Source organism: Elephantulus edwardii, unplaced genomic scaffold (assembly GCF_000299155.1).
Source record: "Elephantulus edwardii isolate Elephantulus edwardi_28Jun2011 unplaced genomic scaffold, EleEdw1.0 scaffold00066, whole genome shotgun sequence".
Lineage (NCBI taxonomy): Eukaryota > Metazoa > Chordata > Mammalia > Macroscelidea > Macroscelididae > Elephantulus > Elephantulus edwardii.
In genome coordinates, this window is record NW_006399816.1 from 5070234 (window position 1) to 5083451 (window position 13218).

A 13218-nucleotide genomic window follows, 5' to 3' on the forward strand; every position below is an offset into this window, starting at 1 on the left:
TCTCTTTAGGGTATATTCCCAGTAGTGGAATTGCTGGGTCAAATGGTATCTTTATTTGCAACTTTTTGAGAAAGCGCCACAATGCTTTCCACAGTGGTTGCACCATTTTACACTCCCATCAACAGTGAATCAGGGTTCCAGTCTCTCCACACCATTATTTCTTTTTAATATTTTTTTTTATTTTATACTGGTTTGCTTACAAAGTTCATATACATTGTTTTTCAGACCAAATCTTTCCCATTTCCTTTAGCCACATCTCCCTCCACCCATCAAATTGGAAGGCCTTATTATTAACCTCCTGCCCATCCTCACCCTCTGTTCCCATCCTCTCCCCACTGGATCCTCATACACGATTTACTAGTTATCTTTCTATTTCTACAACAATGGTCTTATATAGTATTTCCTCTGGAACTGAATTACTTCACTTAGCATAATGCTCTCCAGTCTCTCTCAAGTTAGGTAGTGATTTTCAAAATCATTGTTCCTGCATGCTGCGTAGTATTCCATCATGTGAAATTGCCACAATTCCCAATCCATTCGACTGCCATTGGACATCTGTGCTGTTTCCATGGTCCTGTGATGATGAATAATGCTGGTATGAACATTGGTGTACAAATCTCCATTTGTGCATCAGTACTAATTTTCTCAGGGTATATTCCAAGAAGTGGAATAGCTGGATCATAAGGAATTTCTTCCTTCAGCTTTTCTGAGGAAACGCCAAACTGCCTTCCAAAGTGGTTGTTTTATTTTTGTAATCCCACCAACACTGTATGAGAGTTCCTATCTCTCCATAGCCTCTCCAATATTTATTACTTGCTGCCCTGTTAAACTATGCCTCTGCTACTGGGGTATCCATTATTTGTGACTCACTGTGCTGTTTTACTAAAAGGTGACCTCAGGGGATAGGCTCAGTCCTGGTTTTAAAGAGTATCTCAGAGTGATCTAGACTTTTTAAAAAATAAGATTCAAGTTATACTCCATTATTTTTTCTCTCATTCTCCCTGGAACTAATTATTGTGACCCCAATGAGAGTGTCCATTGGTGGTAGCCGTGCACCATCTATGTCATCTGGTTGATGAGGTTGTGCCAGAAAAGGACTTTTCTTCTCTCAGTTTTGGCTGCTTTCTTAATTGGTTTGCTCCTGGCAAGCAGATACCTGCATGTGTGTCTTAAGTGGCTGTGTGCAAACATTAAGACCTAGGCTGTTACTCACTTTGTTGTTCTGTGCCATCGAGTAAGAACTGACCTACAACTGACCCTCCAGAGGCAGTACATAGCACAGGAGATTACCCATCCTTCTCCTGCAGAGCAGCTGGTGGATTCAAACCATGTGACTTTGGTATTTTAGGGCAGCATCTTCCCACTAGGCAGCCTGAGCGACCCACTTCACTAAAATGCATAAGGTGATTTTTTTAAACCATGTTATATCCTTGTTCTATGTCCCCAGAGCACCGAGCACCTTTAGACTAAGACTTCATCAGGCAAAGAAGCAGGACTAGCTATCCACTTCTAAAATAAAATAGCCTTCACAAACCCTGTGAATAACAGAACTATTAAAAAAAAATTGTACTGGAAGATGAGACCTATAGGTTGGAAAGCCCTCAAAATATAAGCAGAAACAGTTGCAAACATCCATTAATAATTGCAAATCAGTAATTGTCAAAAGTGAAATGGAATGCATAAAGATCACCATCCCAGGCATTACTGAGTTGACAGGAACTAGTATGGGTCACTTTGAATCAATTGTAGGATCTATGCCAGGAACAACAAATGTAAATTACTAGGAGAATGTTAAGGGTAATAAAAATCTTTTCCATTTTTATATTATAGTAAATAATTATGTGCCATTGATGTTCTATATTGTGGAGTTGCAACTGACTCACAGCTGACCCTCCACTGGGTTTTTAGAGGCTGTTAACACTCAAAAAGAAATTGTCCATCTTTCTCCTAAGGAACACCTGGTAGATTAGAATTTCTTTGGCATGGCAATGTAATTCCTTAAGCCCTAGGCCTCCATAGATATAAATACTTATCAATATGTATTGACTAGTGTATACATTTAGGAGCTGGACAATGCCTAGGGATGAAAGAAGAAGCAGCCTTTGAGCTGTGGTGCTAGAAAAGAGTAGTGAATAAACCATGGACTGCCAAGAGAACAAACAGGTCCGCCCTGAAGAGGGTAAAACCAGGCTGCTCCTTGGAGGCAAGGATTTTGAAGCTGCCTCACATACTTTGGGCATGTTGCCAGGAGGCCAGTCCTTAGAAAGGGGCATAATGATTGGAAGAGTGAAGGAGCAGCACAAGAGAGGAAGACCCTGGATGTGACTGGAGTAATGGGGGGAAGATATTGTCAGAGCCAATGAAACTGTCTCAAGATAGAGCAGGATTCAGAGATGTTGTACACAGTGTCACTATGAGTCACAGCTGACTCGCTGGTACATGACAACAGATTTAAGATATATGCATTCTATTGTAGAATTTAAAGTAATACTCCAACTGAAGACATATTTTTCAATGGTCACATTTGTTGTTGTTATCGTGTGCCGTCGAGTTGGAACTGACTCATAGCTGACGCCCCAGCAGGTTTCTGGAGACAGTAAATTTCACTGGAGGAGAATATACATTCTTCTCCCTCAGAGCAGCTGGTGGATGCAGACCTTGGGTTTGCACTGCAGCTTACCAGTAGACCACCAGATAAGTCAACTAGCAAAATTTAAAAGTCTGAAAATACTTAGTAGAGAGGTCATAAATCCAAAGAGTATCTTACAAAGAATAAATGGTGTCATCACTCAGGAAAAGAACTTTTGTAATAGCTCTTGAAGTTTGCTTACTACTCCAGGACCCTACCATGCCATTCATAGGTCATTCATACCCAAGAGAATCTTTTCCACCTGTACTACAAAAGTCATGCACAGGAATGTTCACTGCAATACTGCTCAAATACCAAACACCTGGACATTATTTATTCTCAATTTAAAAATAAACTCAGTATGAGAACTAATAATATAACTTCTAATAATTTAAAATATCTATGTTTTAAAAACAATTTAGTGTTAGGATATAATATCAGTTTGTTCAATGTATTTTAATAGAATAAATGCAAAATTCAGGCACAGAACCAAGATATTAAGATGACTTCACAATTTCTAGAGCAAAGAACTGATTCATCAACATAACTTTCCAGTAGGAAAAACTGGAACTCACTTCAGTGCTAACTATGGAAGGTATATAATAGCCATGCACCAAAGAGCATGAAGCTGTGAACATGAAAGAAGTAGTACTTTGTGCATGTCAAAATATTCTAGATCGAACAAGAAGTTGAAAGCAAGATTAAAGACAAAGTCCTTATGTATTTGCCTCTATATATGCATAGACTTATGGAGGATAAGTAAGTGGTTAACTGTGGTTTCTTAAGAATATGTAGACAGGAGTGAAGAGTGAACAAAAGATACATTTTTCACTGTTAATCCTTTTGTTTTGCCTGAATTTCTGACTGTGTACCTGTTTTACTTTTTCCACACCCACAGGCACTTCCTTTCCTCAGAATGAACCAGTCATTCCAGGCAAGCCTTGTGTTCTCTATGCTGCTTCCCATCTTGGCAAGGAGCCTGTTCTCTATCAGTTAGTGCTCTCGCTTCACTTTTACTACCTTTCTTTTAGTAGTTCCTCATCTCCTCACTTCTACATATATGCATGTTCAAGCTTCTTCTGTGTGAAAAAAAAACCAAAACAAAACAAAAACCACTTATGTTTCCTTCTGTCTGGCACCTTAAATGCATTTTTTTTCCATTCACAGTTAAACTTCTCCCAAGGATGGTTGATATTACATAGTCAGAGTTTCTTCTTTATCTCCCATTTACTGCTCAAACTACCACAAATCTGGCTTCTGTCCCTACAGCAATTTTAAAAACCAATCTTTCTGAGGTCATTAAAAAAGTAAATATCATTTTGTAGAATCTATGTTACTAGTCTCTTTGTAGCATCTGATGCTTCTGACCACTGTCAAAGTTCCTCAACTGCTCTAATCCTTTGGCTTCTGTGATAATGCTCTCTCTCAGCTCTCCGCTCAACACAGAATGCAAAGATGAATGTGACTTCAAGAAATCACTGACTCTAAAACAAGAGAAATGCATGCAAATATTTCAACACAGTGGGTTATTACTATAGGAGCAACATAGAAAATGTACTCTGGTAGCTTTGTGATCAACTCCATGTAGAGAGAAATGTGAAGCAGTTCATGAGGAGGAAACTAGCAAGTACAAAGGCATGAGTATAAATCAGTATAGCTTATATGGGGAATATAAAGGTTAATGATTGAGCATACACATTCTGATATTAAACAATTTGATCCTACTACTTATCAGTTCAATAAGAATAAAATAACAGCCTCCATCTCATAAGACTGCTGTGAAGATTAAAGGGAACACTGGATAAAAGCACTAAGCATAGGGCCTAGGATATATAGAAATACTTCTTTAAATGTAAACTCATATTACTTTAGGACAAAAATACTCAACAAACACAGCATAGAAGGAAATTTCTCAACCTGATGGAGGGTGTTGTGGTGTTGTTATGTGCCGTCAAGTCAACTATGATTCATACTGACCCTATGCACAATAGCTCTGAACCTTACTCTACCTTGAGCCAATCTTATTGTCTGACACACCTACCCTCATTAGTTATTGTGTCAATCCCTTTTAATGCAGGGTCTTCTCTCTTGCACTGTCCCTTGAACCTTTCAAACATAATATCCTTCTCCAAGGACTGGTCCCTCACACGCTCAAAGTATGTGAGATGGAGTCTCAAAATCTTTGCCTCCAAGGAGCAGCTTGGTTTCACTCTCTCCAGGACAGACCTGTAGCTATGAAAAATCCAAGGCAAACATCATATCTAAAGTTCCCCCCGCCTCCCCAGACTGGGAATACTATAAGGGTGTCCCTATTTGGCACTTCTAATCAGTTTTGGTTAAAGTCAGGGAAGTTAGATAAGTAAAATGTTGGAGAGGGAGTGGGGAGGAATCTAGATTGAATAAGCAGTAAATGTATTTTTTATAGATGGCATGATTTTATATCTAGAAAACCCTAAGAAACCTATAAAAAACTACTAGAAATAATGAGTTTAAAAGTTTAAGATAGACAAAACCAATATATAAAAACAAACTGTAAGTGGCAAGAATGGAAAGAAAGTGGAACCCTCATATACTGGTGGTATGATGCAAAATGATGCAACTTCTTTAGAAAATACTTTGGCCATGTCCTCAAAGTGTTAAACTTTATGATCCAGCAATTCAACTCCCAGTACACATGCATTAAAAAATGAAAACATTATGTTCACACTCAAAATAAAACTCTTAGATGAATGTTCATAAAAGTATAATAAATAAGACAAAAATAGATATAATCCAAGTATCCATGAACTGATGGATGGATAAACAAAATATAATATACACCCATAAAATAAGACCTTATTCAAATGAAGTACATGCTAAAACACGAAAGAACCTTGAAAACATACTAAATGTTCAAGAAAGTCAATTATAGAAGACCACATGTGACACCATGTATTATATAAAACGTACAGAAGAGTCAAATCTATAGAGAAAGAACAAAGATTAATAGTTGCCAGGGATTAAACAGAAGGAGGAATGGAGAGAGAGAGAGACTATTAATGAGTTACAGTGTCCTCTCAGTGTGACAAAAGTGTTCTTAGATTGTAGTAATAACTGCAAAACCCCTGTGAGTTATAATGTTCTTGTGGTGTTATGTGTTTTCAAGTTAGAATGAACTCATAGCTGACCCTCCAGTGGGATTTAAAAGGCTGTAAATCACATGAGAAGAGAGTGTCCATCTCCAATAGTGAAGCTAATGGATTCGAATTACCTGTCTTTTGGTTGGCAGTGCAATTCTTACCACTAGGCCAATAGAGCTCCCTGTGAATTACAACAAAAACCACTAAGTTATAACAAAATCTGCTGCGCTATGTAATGGAATAAATGGTAGGAAGGTAGTTTATCCTCAACAAACATATTTCAGTAAAGCTGGTTTTAAAATATCTTCAGTTCATAACATACCTAGAATACTAGTGGGAAGAAAAGCAGGTAAGAAGTAGATCACACCATTCTGGAAAGGAACAATGTGGAGATACTGAAGGATTCTAGTAGAGGAATGAGCCAATGACAACACAGCTTTTAAGAAAAAACACTGATAACAGTGAAAAGACTGGTTTAGAGAATAGCCAGCCTCAAGGTAAAAGGATTTACAGTGATCCATTAAATAAATAAACCAAAAAAAAAGACTCTAGTCAAGATAGGTAAGAAAAGGTAAAGGGCTCTATGATTTTTAAAGCTGAATGTTATCTACCTATGGAATCTTCCCACAGAGGAGAACATTTTATAGGAGTCAATCATTAACACATTAAAGGATATGTTGCTCAACCAGAAGGAACTACAAAATGTAACCAATTCAAAGAAAATACAGCAGTAGGAATCTCTGAGTAACTGACCCATTAAGATAGTTACCACTTTTTTCAATCTATGACTTAATTAAAGATTTGTCTTCAAGAATATCAGATTAAAATGCCAATATTTTTCCTGTTAGAGAACAGCAGTATAGACTCCATTTCTGAACATGAAAAACAATGGTAAAACAGACTAAAAAATATTGTATCGCAGAACTAGCTTAATTTCCTTCAATTAAATGTACAAACTAAAAGTAACCATGATACTGTAAAGAGTTTTTACAATAAATAGTATTTTCTTCAAATTAATACCCATGTCTTATTTCCACAAACAGTCCTTTTTAATTACAAAATGGATTTGAAGGGGTAAATGCACTCATAAAATAGCTCACCTTGGACAAAACCAGAGTGAAATGTCTTCAGCAAGACCCAGTTTAGGAAGACACCTGAATCAGAAAAAGAAAAAAAACTTGATCAATATGATTAAATTTGAGTAGAAAATTAAATTAATTCAACAACAGAAGAGTCATATTTTATTATTTACCTCCTAAAACTTTAACTCTGCTCTTTAGAAATTTTGAGAATGCAAAGAATGAAGTTTTTGCTGAGTGACCAAAATATATATATTCTATCATACTCTAGGAAAAGTGTGGGTCTAGTTTGTGAGGCTCACCATATATACAACAGGAAGGAGGCTGGGCCCAGTTCATTAGGCTCACCACACATATATCAAGTGGCCTACTGGTAAGGAGCTGCACTGCCAACCTGAAGGCACAAGACTCAAATTTATTGCCAGCTGCTCTGCAGGAGATAGATGGACAATCTCTTCTTGTGTGATTTAAGACCTATGAAAACCTGCTAGACGGTCAGCTGTGAGTTGGTTTTGACTCAGTGGTATATAAGAGTTGGTTTTGACTCAGTGGTATATAACAAGGGGATATAGATATGGAGAAAGGATACAACTCTGAAACACACTCTTCCTGACTTTAGATCCTACAATGTTCCTTTATTCTATACCTACTTCAGACAACAGCTTCTAGGCACAGACTCTATATGAGCACAAATGAGGTGTTCTGGGATTCCCATTCTCCTCTACATTACACAGTCAAATACATTTGCAGTCGACCAATAAAACACAGACAGACATTCTTCTGACATTCTCTGAATGCTGAGCAAAGAATTCATGAAGCTGGACTCTATGAAGAAGAATGTGGTATAAGGACTGGAGGAAGACTCATCAACAAGCTGTGTTATGCAGATGACACAGCGCTGCTTGCTCGAAGTGAGGAGAACTTGATGCATTTGCTGCAAAAGATCAAAGACTGCACTTTCAATATGGATTACATTTTGGCATCAAGAAAACAAAGATCCTTACCACTAGCCCAAAAGGCAACATAATGATAGATGGAGAAAGGACTGAAACAATCAATGATTTCATCTTGCTCGGATCCACAACCAACATCCCTGGTACCAGCAGTAAGGGGAGCAGGAGACTTATTGCTGCGAGCAAGTCTTCTGTCAAAGATCTCTCAAAAATACTGAAGAGCAAGGATGTCAGTTTGAACACTAAAGTATATCTGATTCAGGCCATGGTTTTTTCAATCATTCGTTATGCATCTGAAAGCTGGACAGTAAATAAGGATGACAAGAAGAACTGAAGTCCTTTGAGTTGTGGCCTTGCAGAAGAGCACTGGATATTCCACAGACTGGAGGAATAAGAAAGGGAAAGAAAGAAAAAAAAACAACAAAAACCAAAAACAAAAAATCCAAACCAGGTATGTCTCGGGAAAAGTGCAGCCAGAGTATTCCATGGAGGCAAGGATGGAGAGATGTGAGCTTGCATATTTTGGGTATATTTCACAAGGAGAAGCCATTTCTTGGAAGAGGATATCATGTTTGGAAAGAAGAAAGATCAGCAAAAGAGAGGAAAATGAGGTAGACTGGCACAGTGAGATGAGGACAGAATAGGATAGGTTCACTGGTCATAGTGTCATCCCTAATGATGTGGACAGTGAATAAAGATGACAGAAGAATTGACGCCTTTGAGCTACAGTGTTGGAGAAGACCAATGGATATGCCATACATAGATTGTCAAAAAAAACCCAGATATGCTGTGGGAAAAGTGCAGCAGATGCTCCTAATGATGGCTTCTAACAAGAACAACATCTATAAACTGATGGGCAGAAACAAGAGGCCAAATATTACATAATCCCACTTATATAACAAGTGTACAATAGGCACATTCAGAGACAAAAGTTCATTAGCTGTTAGCAGGAACAGATGGGCTGAAGAAAAGGGAGATTATTGCTTAAAGGGCACTGAGTTTCTGTTCAGAATAACAAAAAACCACTTTTTTTAGGTAAGCATCATTGTCACTAAACTGTATCCACACAAAATATGGTGGAAAAGGCAATATTTTGTTATATAGTCTCTCTCTCTCTCTCTCTCTCTCACACACACACACACACATGTACCCAGGCAGCTATTATTATAAGTAATTTAAAATGACCTAAAAACTGCACTTCTAGGATGTACCTCAAAAAGATGAAGGGGGGGGAAATTGTCCACCAAGATTTGCTGAATGTCATTAGACTTATTTATAACAACAAATTGAAAACAAAAGCAATGTTCAACAGTAGCGTAGAGTGTAACTGAGAAATAAAACGTAACAAATTATACAAACACACAACATGGATGATCTAAAAAATATAAGAAGAGAACAAAGCCCAGCCACCAAAACAGAGTGGAAAAAGCTGTGCTGTAATTCCAAAGCAAGTGGTTCAAATCCACCAGCTACACCAAGGAGAAAAATGGGTAATCTCCTCTCATTCAATTAACTGCCTCTGAAAACCTCCTGGAGGGTCGTTTTGGCCTTGACTGCACACAACAATGACAACAACATGATTACATTGAAATATATGGAATTCTAGAAAAAAATAAATTATGGTGATAGAAAGCAGATCAATTGTTATGAGGAATGTGTAAACATCTGTCAAAACTCATCAAATTGTATGCTTAAAATAGGTGCATTTTTATTGCATATGCATAATCATTTACTAAAGTTGATTTTTAAACTACAATAAAAATGCTTAGCATAAAAGGAAAAGCCCATACAATAAACAATGTGAATGATGTAAAATACATACATTTGCATGGGAAAAGACTAGAAATACATAAAATGTTAATAGTACTTCTGTTTGCATAAAGATTATAGGTAATTTAAGTTTCTCTAGCTCCCGTGCTTTCAAAAGGCTCCAAATAAGCATGTATTTTTATGTTTCATTTAACAATATTTTACCAAGGACCACCAGATCTCAGAATAATTTAATCATTCAATATTTATTGCATGCCTCCGTATGCAAACATGGCAGGAGAAGTCATTGTGTTTCCCCAAGGTTCCAGCACACATCCCTTTCAAGCAATCACTGTGACCAATGAATATGTATGCACCAACAGTCATCTGCAAACCACATCTGCTTGCTTATAATCTTTACGCTGACAAATGACAGGTACTTTGTGACTATTTATAAGCACTGTGCATTAATGTTTGTTTACCTCATCTTTTAAAAAAATAAGCTTACAATTTTCACAATGTTTAATAATGAAAATATACCTGATAGTTTGCATTTTAAAATGTGTGAATGTATTCATAAGAATATATTTGTTGATAGCTACTTTCTTATAGAATTTCTTAAGCTTGAGTATTTATTTAGTTAACGAAAGGATCAAAATCATTATGTCACATAAAAATAGTGAAAGCACTGAAAACAATAAAAAATGACAAAAAATATAAAAGAAGCACAGGAAGAATAAAGTGACCATGAAGATAGAGCATTAAACAAAAGAATGAGAAGCACTGGATTAATTAGAGATATCAGATGCAAGTATCTAATCCCAAATGAAATCCACTGCCATTGAGATGATTGCAACTCACTGTGACTCTACAGGACAGGACAGGACAGACTCCTAGTGGTTTTCAAGGTGGTGAATCATTTACAGTAACAGCCAGCCACATCATCTCCCAGAGGAACTGGGAGGTTTGAACTGCTGACCTTTTGGTTAGCTGCTGAGTGCTTTAGCCACTAAATGACTAGAGCCTCCTTACACACATGACTAATTCCGTGTGATTAACCACCTCTGAAAACCCACTGGAGAGTCAGTTATGAGTGGGTCAGTTCCAACTTGACAGCACACAACAACTACCACAACAAACTGCAATCAGTGACGGAAGATAAACCACAGGAAATGTTTCCGCAGAGAGCACAGCAATTCAAGATACTGGGGACAGAAGTTAAAATTCAAATAAATACACCAACCAAAATCTCAGACACTTACTATACTGTAGATTATACATAGGCAGCAAAAATCTAAAGAAGGTAATACTGAGAACAAAAAACCCCACTGCTGTCAGTCTCAGGGCCAACTCTCCACTGCTTTCTAAGGCTGGAAATATTTTATAGGAGATGAAACTGCACATCTTTCACCTATTAATTGCCACCAAAAAACATTGTTGTTGTTGTCATTATGTGTCATCAAACCTAAATCAACTCATACCTGACCCTCCAGTAGGTTTTCAGAAGCAGTGAATTGCACAGGAGGGGACTGTCCCTCTTTCTCCCAAGGAGCAGCTGTTAGATTTGAACCAAGTGCCTTTGGATTGACAGTACAGCTCCTTATTCACTAAGCCATCAGAGCTCTCTTAGAGAAAACAGGAAAGCGCAATTCAGAAATTTTAAACCATTAGTGATAGAGTAAATCATTGTTTACTTACAACTATACATTGTTCTCTCAAGTTTGCCCTTTGTATCAAAGTATAAAATGGCTTTTTACTATATAATATAAAGTACAGAATTTATTCTAATAAGCATTATGAAGTGCTAGAACAATGTGCTAATCAGGGCACAGCAAGTAAAAGTACATAAAATAAATTTTCTATATACATCAAATAGTGTTCAAGGCACTTAAAAACAGAGGTCTATAATCTGAAACTTACAACTATCCAGATGGCAGGACAGAAATACAGTTCTCAGTAAATGAGTTACCTCAGGTTTAGATGAGGAAAATTATTAAATAAGAGAGTTCATGAGATTTCAAAGGGCAGCTTGAGAAGAGAAAGTATTATACCGAAATATGCAAAGATCTAGTGTTGTAAAACCAAAAAGGAAAAATACACTTGTGGGGGCTTGGGGAGGGGGGGTGTTAGTACCATTTGTTCTTGAACAGAATTGGCACCTGGGCAGGGACATCAGTTGGAAGGCAAGGGACAGGCCTGGCTTTCAGTAATGAGAGTGGTCAGCCTTGAAGGGGGTCACTGGAGAGTATGCCCAGGTTCTTGGTCTACTTTTCAGTCAGCTTGGTCAGCTTCACACTCAGCTTGCCCAGGTGGGCTGCAGCCACCACCTCATCCACCTTCTTGAGTAGGATGTGGACCCCGACGGCATACTTGTCCAGGTAGGTCAACGGTTCAATCTGTGCCAGCAGCTGGTTGGTGAAGGAGGTGCTCATCACAGAGCTGAGGTGGTCCATAGCACAGCCCAGGTTGACCAGCTGGCCCTTAGTTAGCAGGATGACATGGTGTTCATTCTTCAGCCACTACCAGTCCCCTTCTCCACAGCATTGTAGTCGAGCCTGTTAACATCAGTCTCCACATCAAAGTGTCCAATGTTACACATTAGGGCATCATCCTGTATCTGTTCAAAGTGCCAGCTAAGGATGTTATCGACAAAGCTTGTGGTGGTCACAAAGATGTTGCCCTCCTTCCAGGCCTCATCCATGCTGGTTACCTCATAGTCCTCCATAGAGGCCTGCAGCACATGATGAGGTCAATCTCAGTGATGTTGACTTGATTCATGTCCCAAAACCTCTCAGGGCCTGAGCACATCCCTTTCGCACATCACCAGAGCCTGTCGCAAGCAACACCTTGCCCGCAAATATCACGTCTGTGGCCCTCTTGCTGCCATCTAGGAGAGACTCCTGGCAGCCAAACTTGCTTTTCGTGACAGAGTCGCTGCTATTAATGGCAGGCACCTTCAAAATCCCATGGGCTGTCACCTGTATAAGTTGTGGACTCCAGTCATGGTCTCTTCAGAGATACTCAACAAGAGCTGTAGGTACTTAATGTGAATAGCGTTGGTGTGAATAGTTGCACTAGAATGCCAGCCTTGGCAATGGCAGCTGCTGCACAGTGGTGGGTGGAGAAGATATTGCAGCTGGACCACTGCACCTCAGCACCCAGGGCAACAAGAGTGTCTGTGAAGACCACTGTCTCCAGGGCCATGTGCAGACATCCAGCAATGTGGGCGCTCGTCAGCAGCTTGGAGGTTGAGTAATTTCCTGCACCCATATCAGATGCGGCATCTCATTCTCTGCAAAGTCCAGGGCCCTGAGTCCTCAGGAGACCAGGGTGATGTCAGCGACTTTCCAGAGCAGTTTGTCCGACAAGCTAGTGGCACTTCGGAATTGAGTGAAGGGAAAGAGAGAAGGGGGCTGAGCCTCAGGCTGAAGAGAAGCACTGGGCAGGCTGTGCCTGGCAGAGGGCATTTCTTTTTCTTTTTTTTTTCCCCTAAATACAGTTGTACTTCATTGATAGTACATGATAAGATGAGCTCTCTAAACTTCTCTCCTTTCTTGGGGCGACTGGATGGAAAACTGTCAATGATGTGAGATTCTCAGTGTCGGAAAGGGACTGAACCAAAACTCCCAGCAGTTGAGGGTCTCTCTCTCCAGGTGCTACTACTAGGGCTGGAGACCATGTGAACCATG

The 13218-nt window shown here is 38.8% G+C and overlaps 1 pseudogene; it reads right to left on the reverse strand.

Moving 5' to 3' along the window:
- Positions 1-11732: 11732 nt before the first annotated feature.
- On the reverse strand, positions 11733-12799 carry LOC102860787 (annotated as a pseudogene).
- Between the last annotated feature and the right edge of the window lie 419 nt (positions 12800-13218).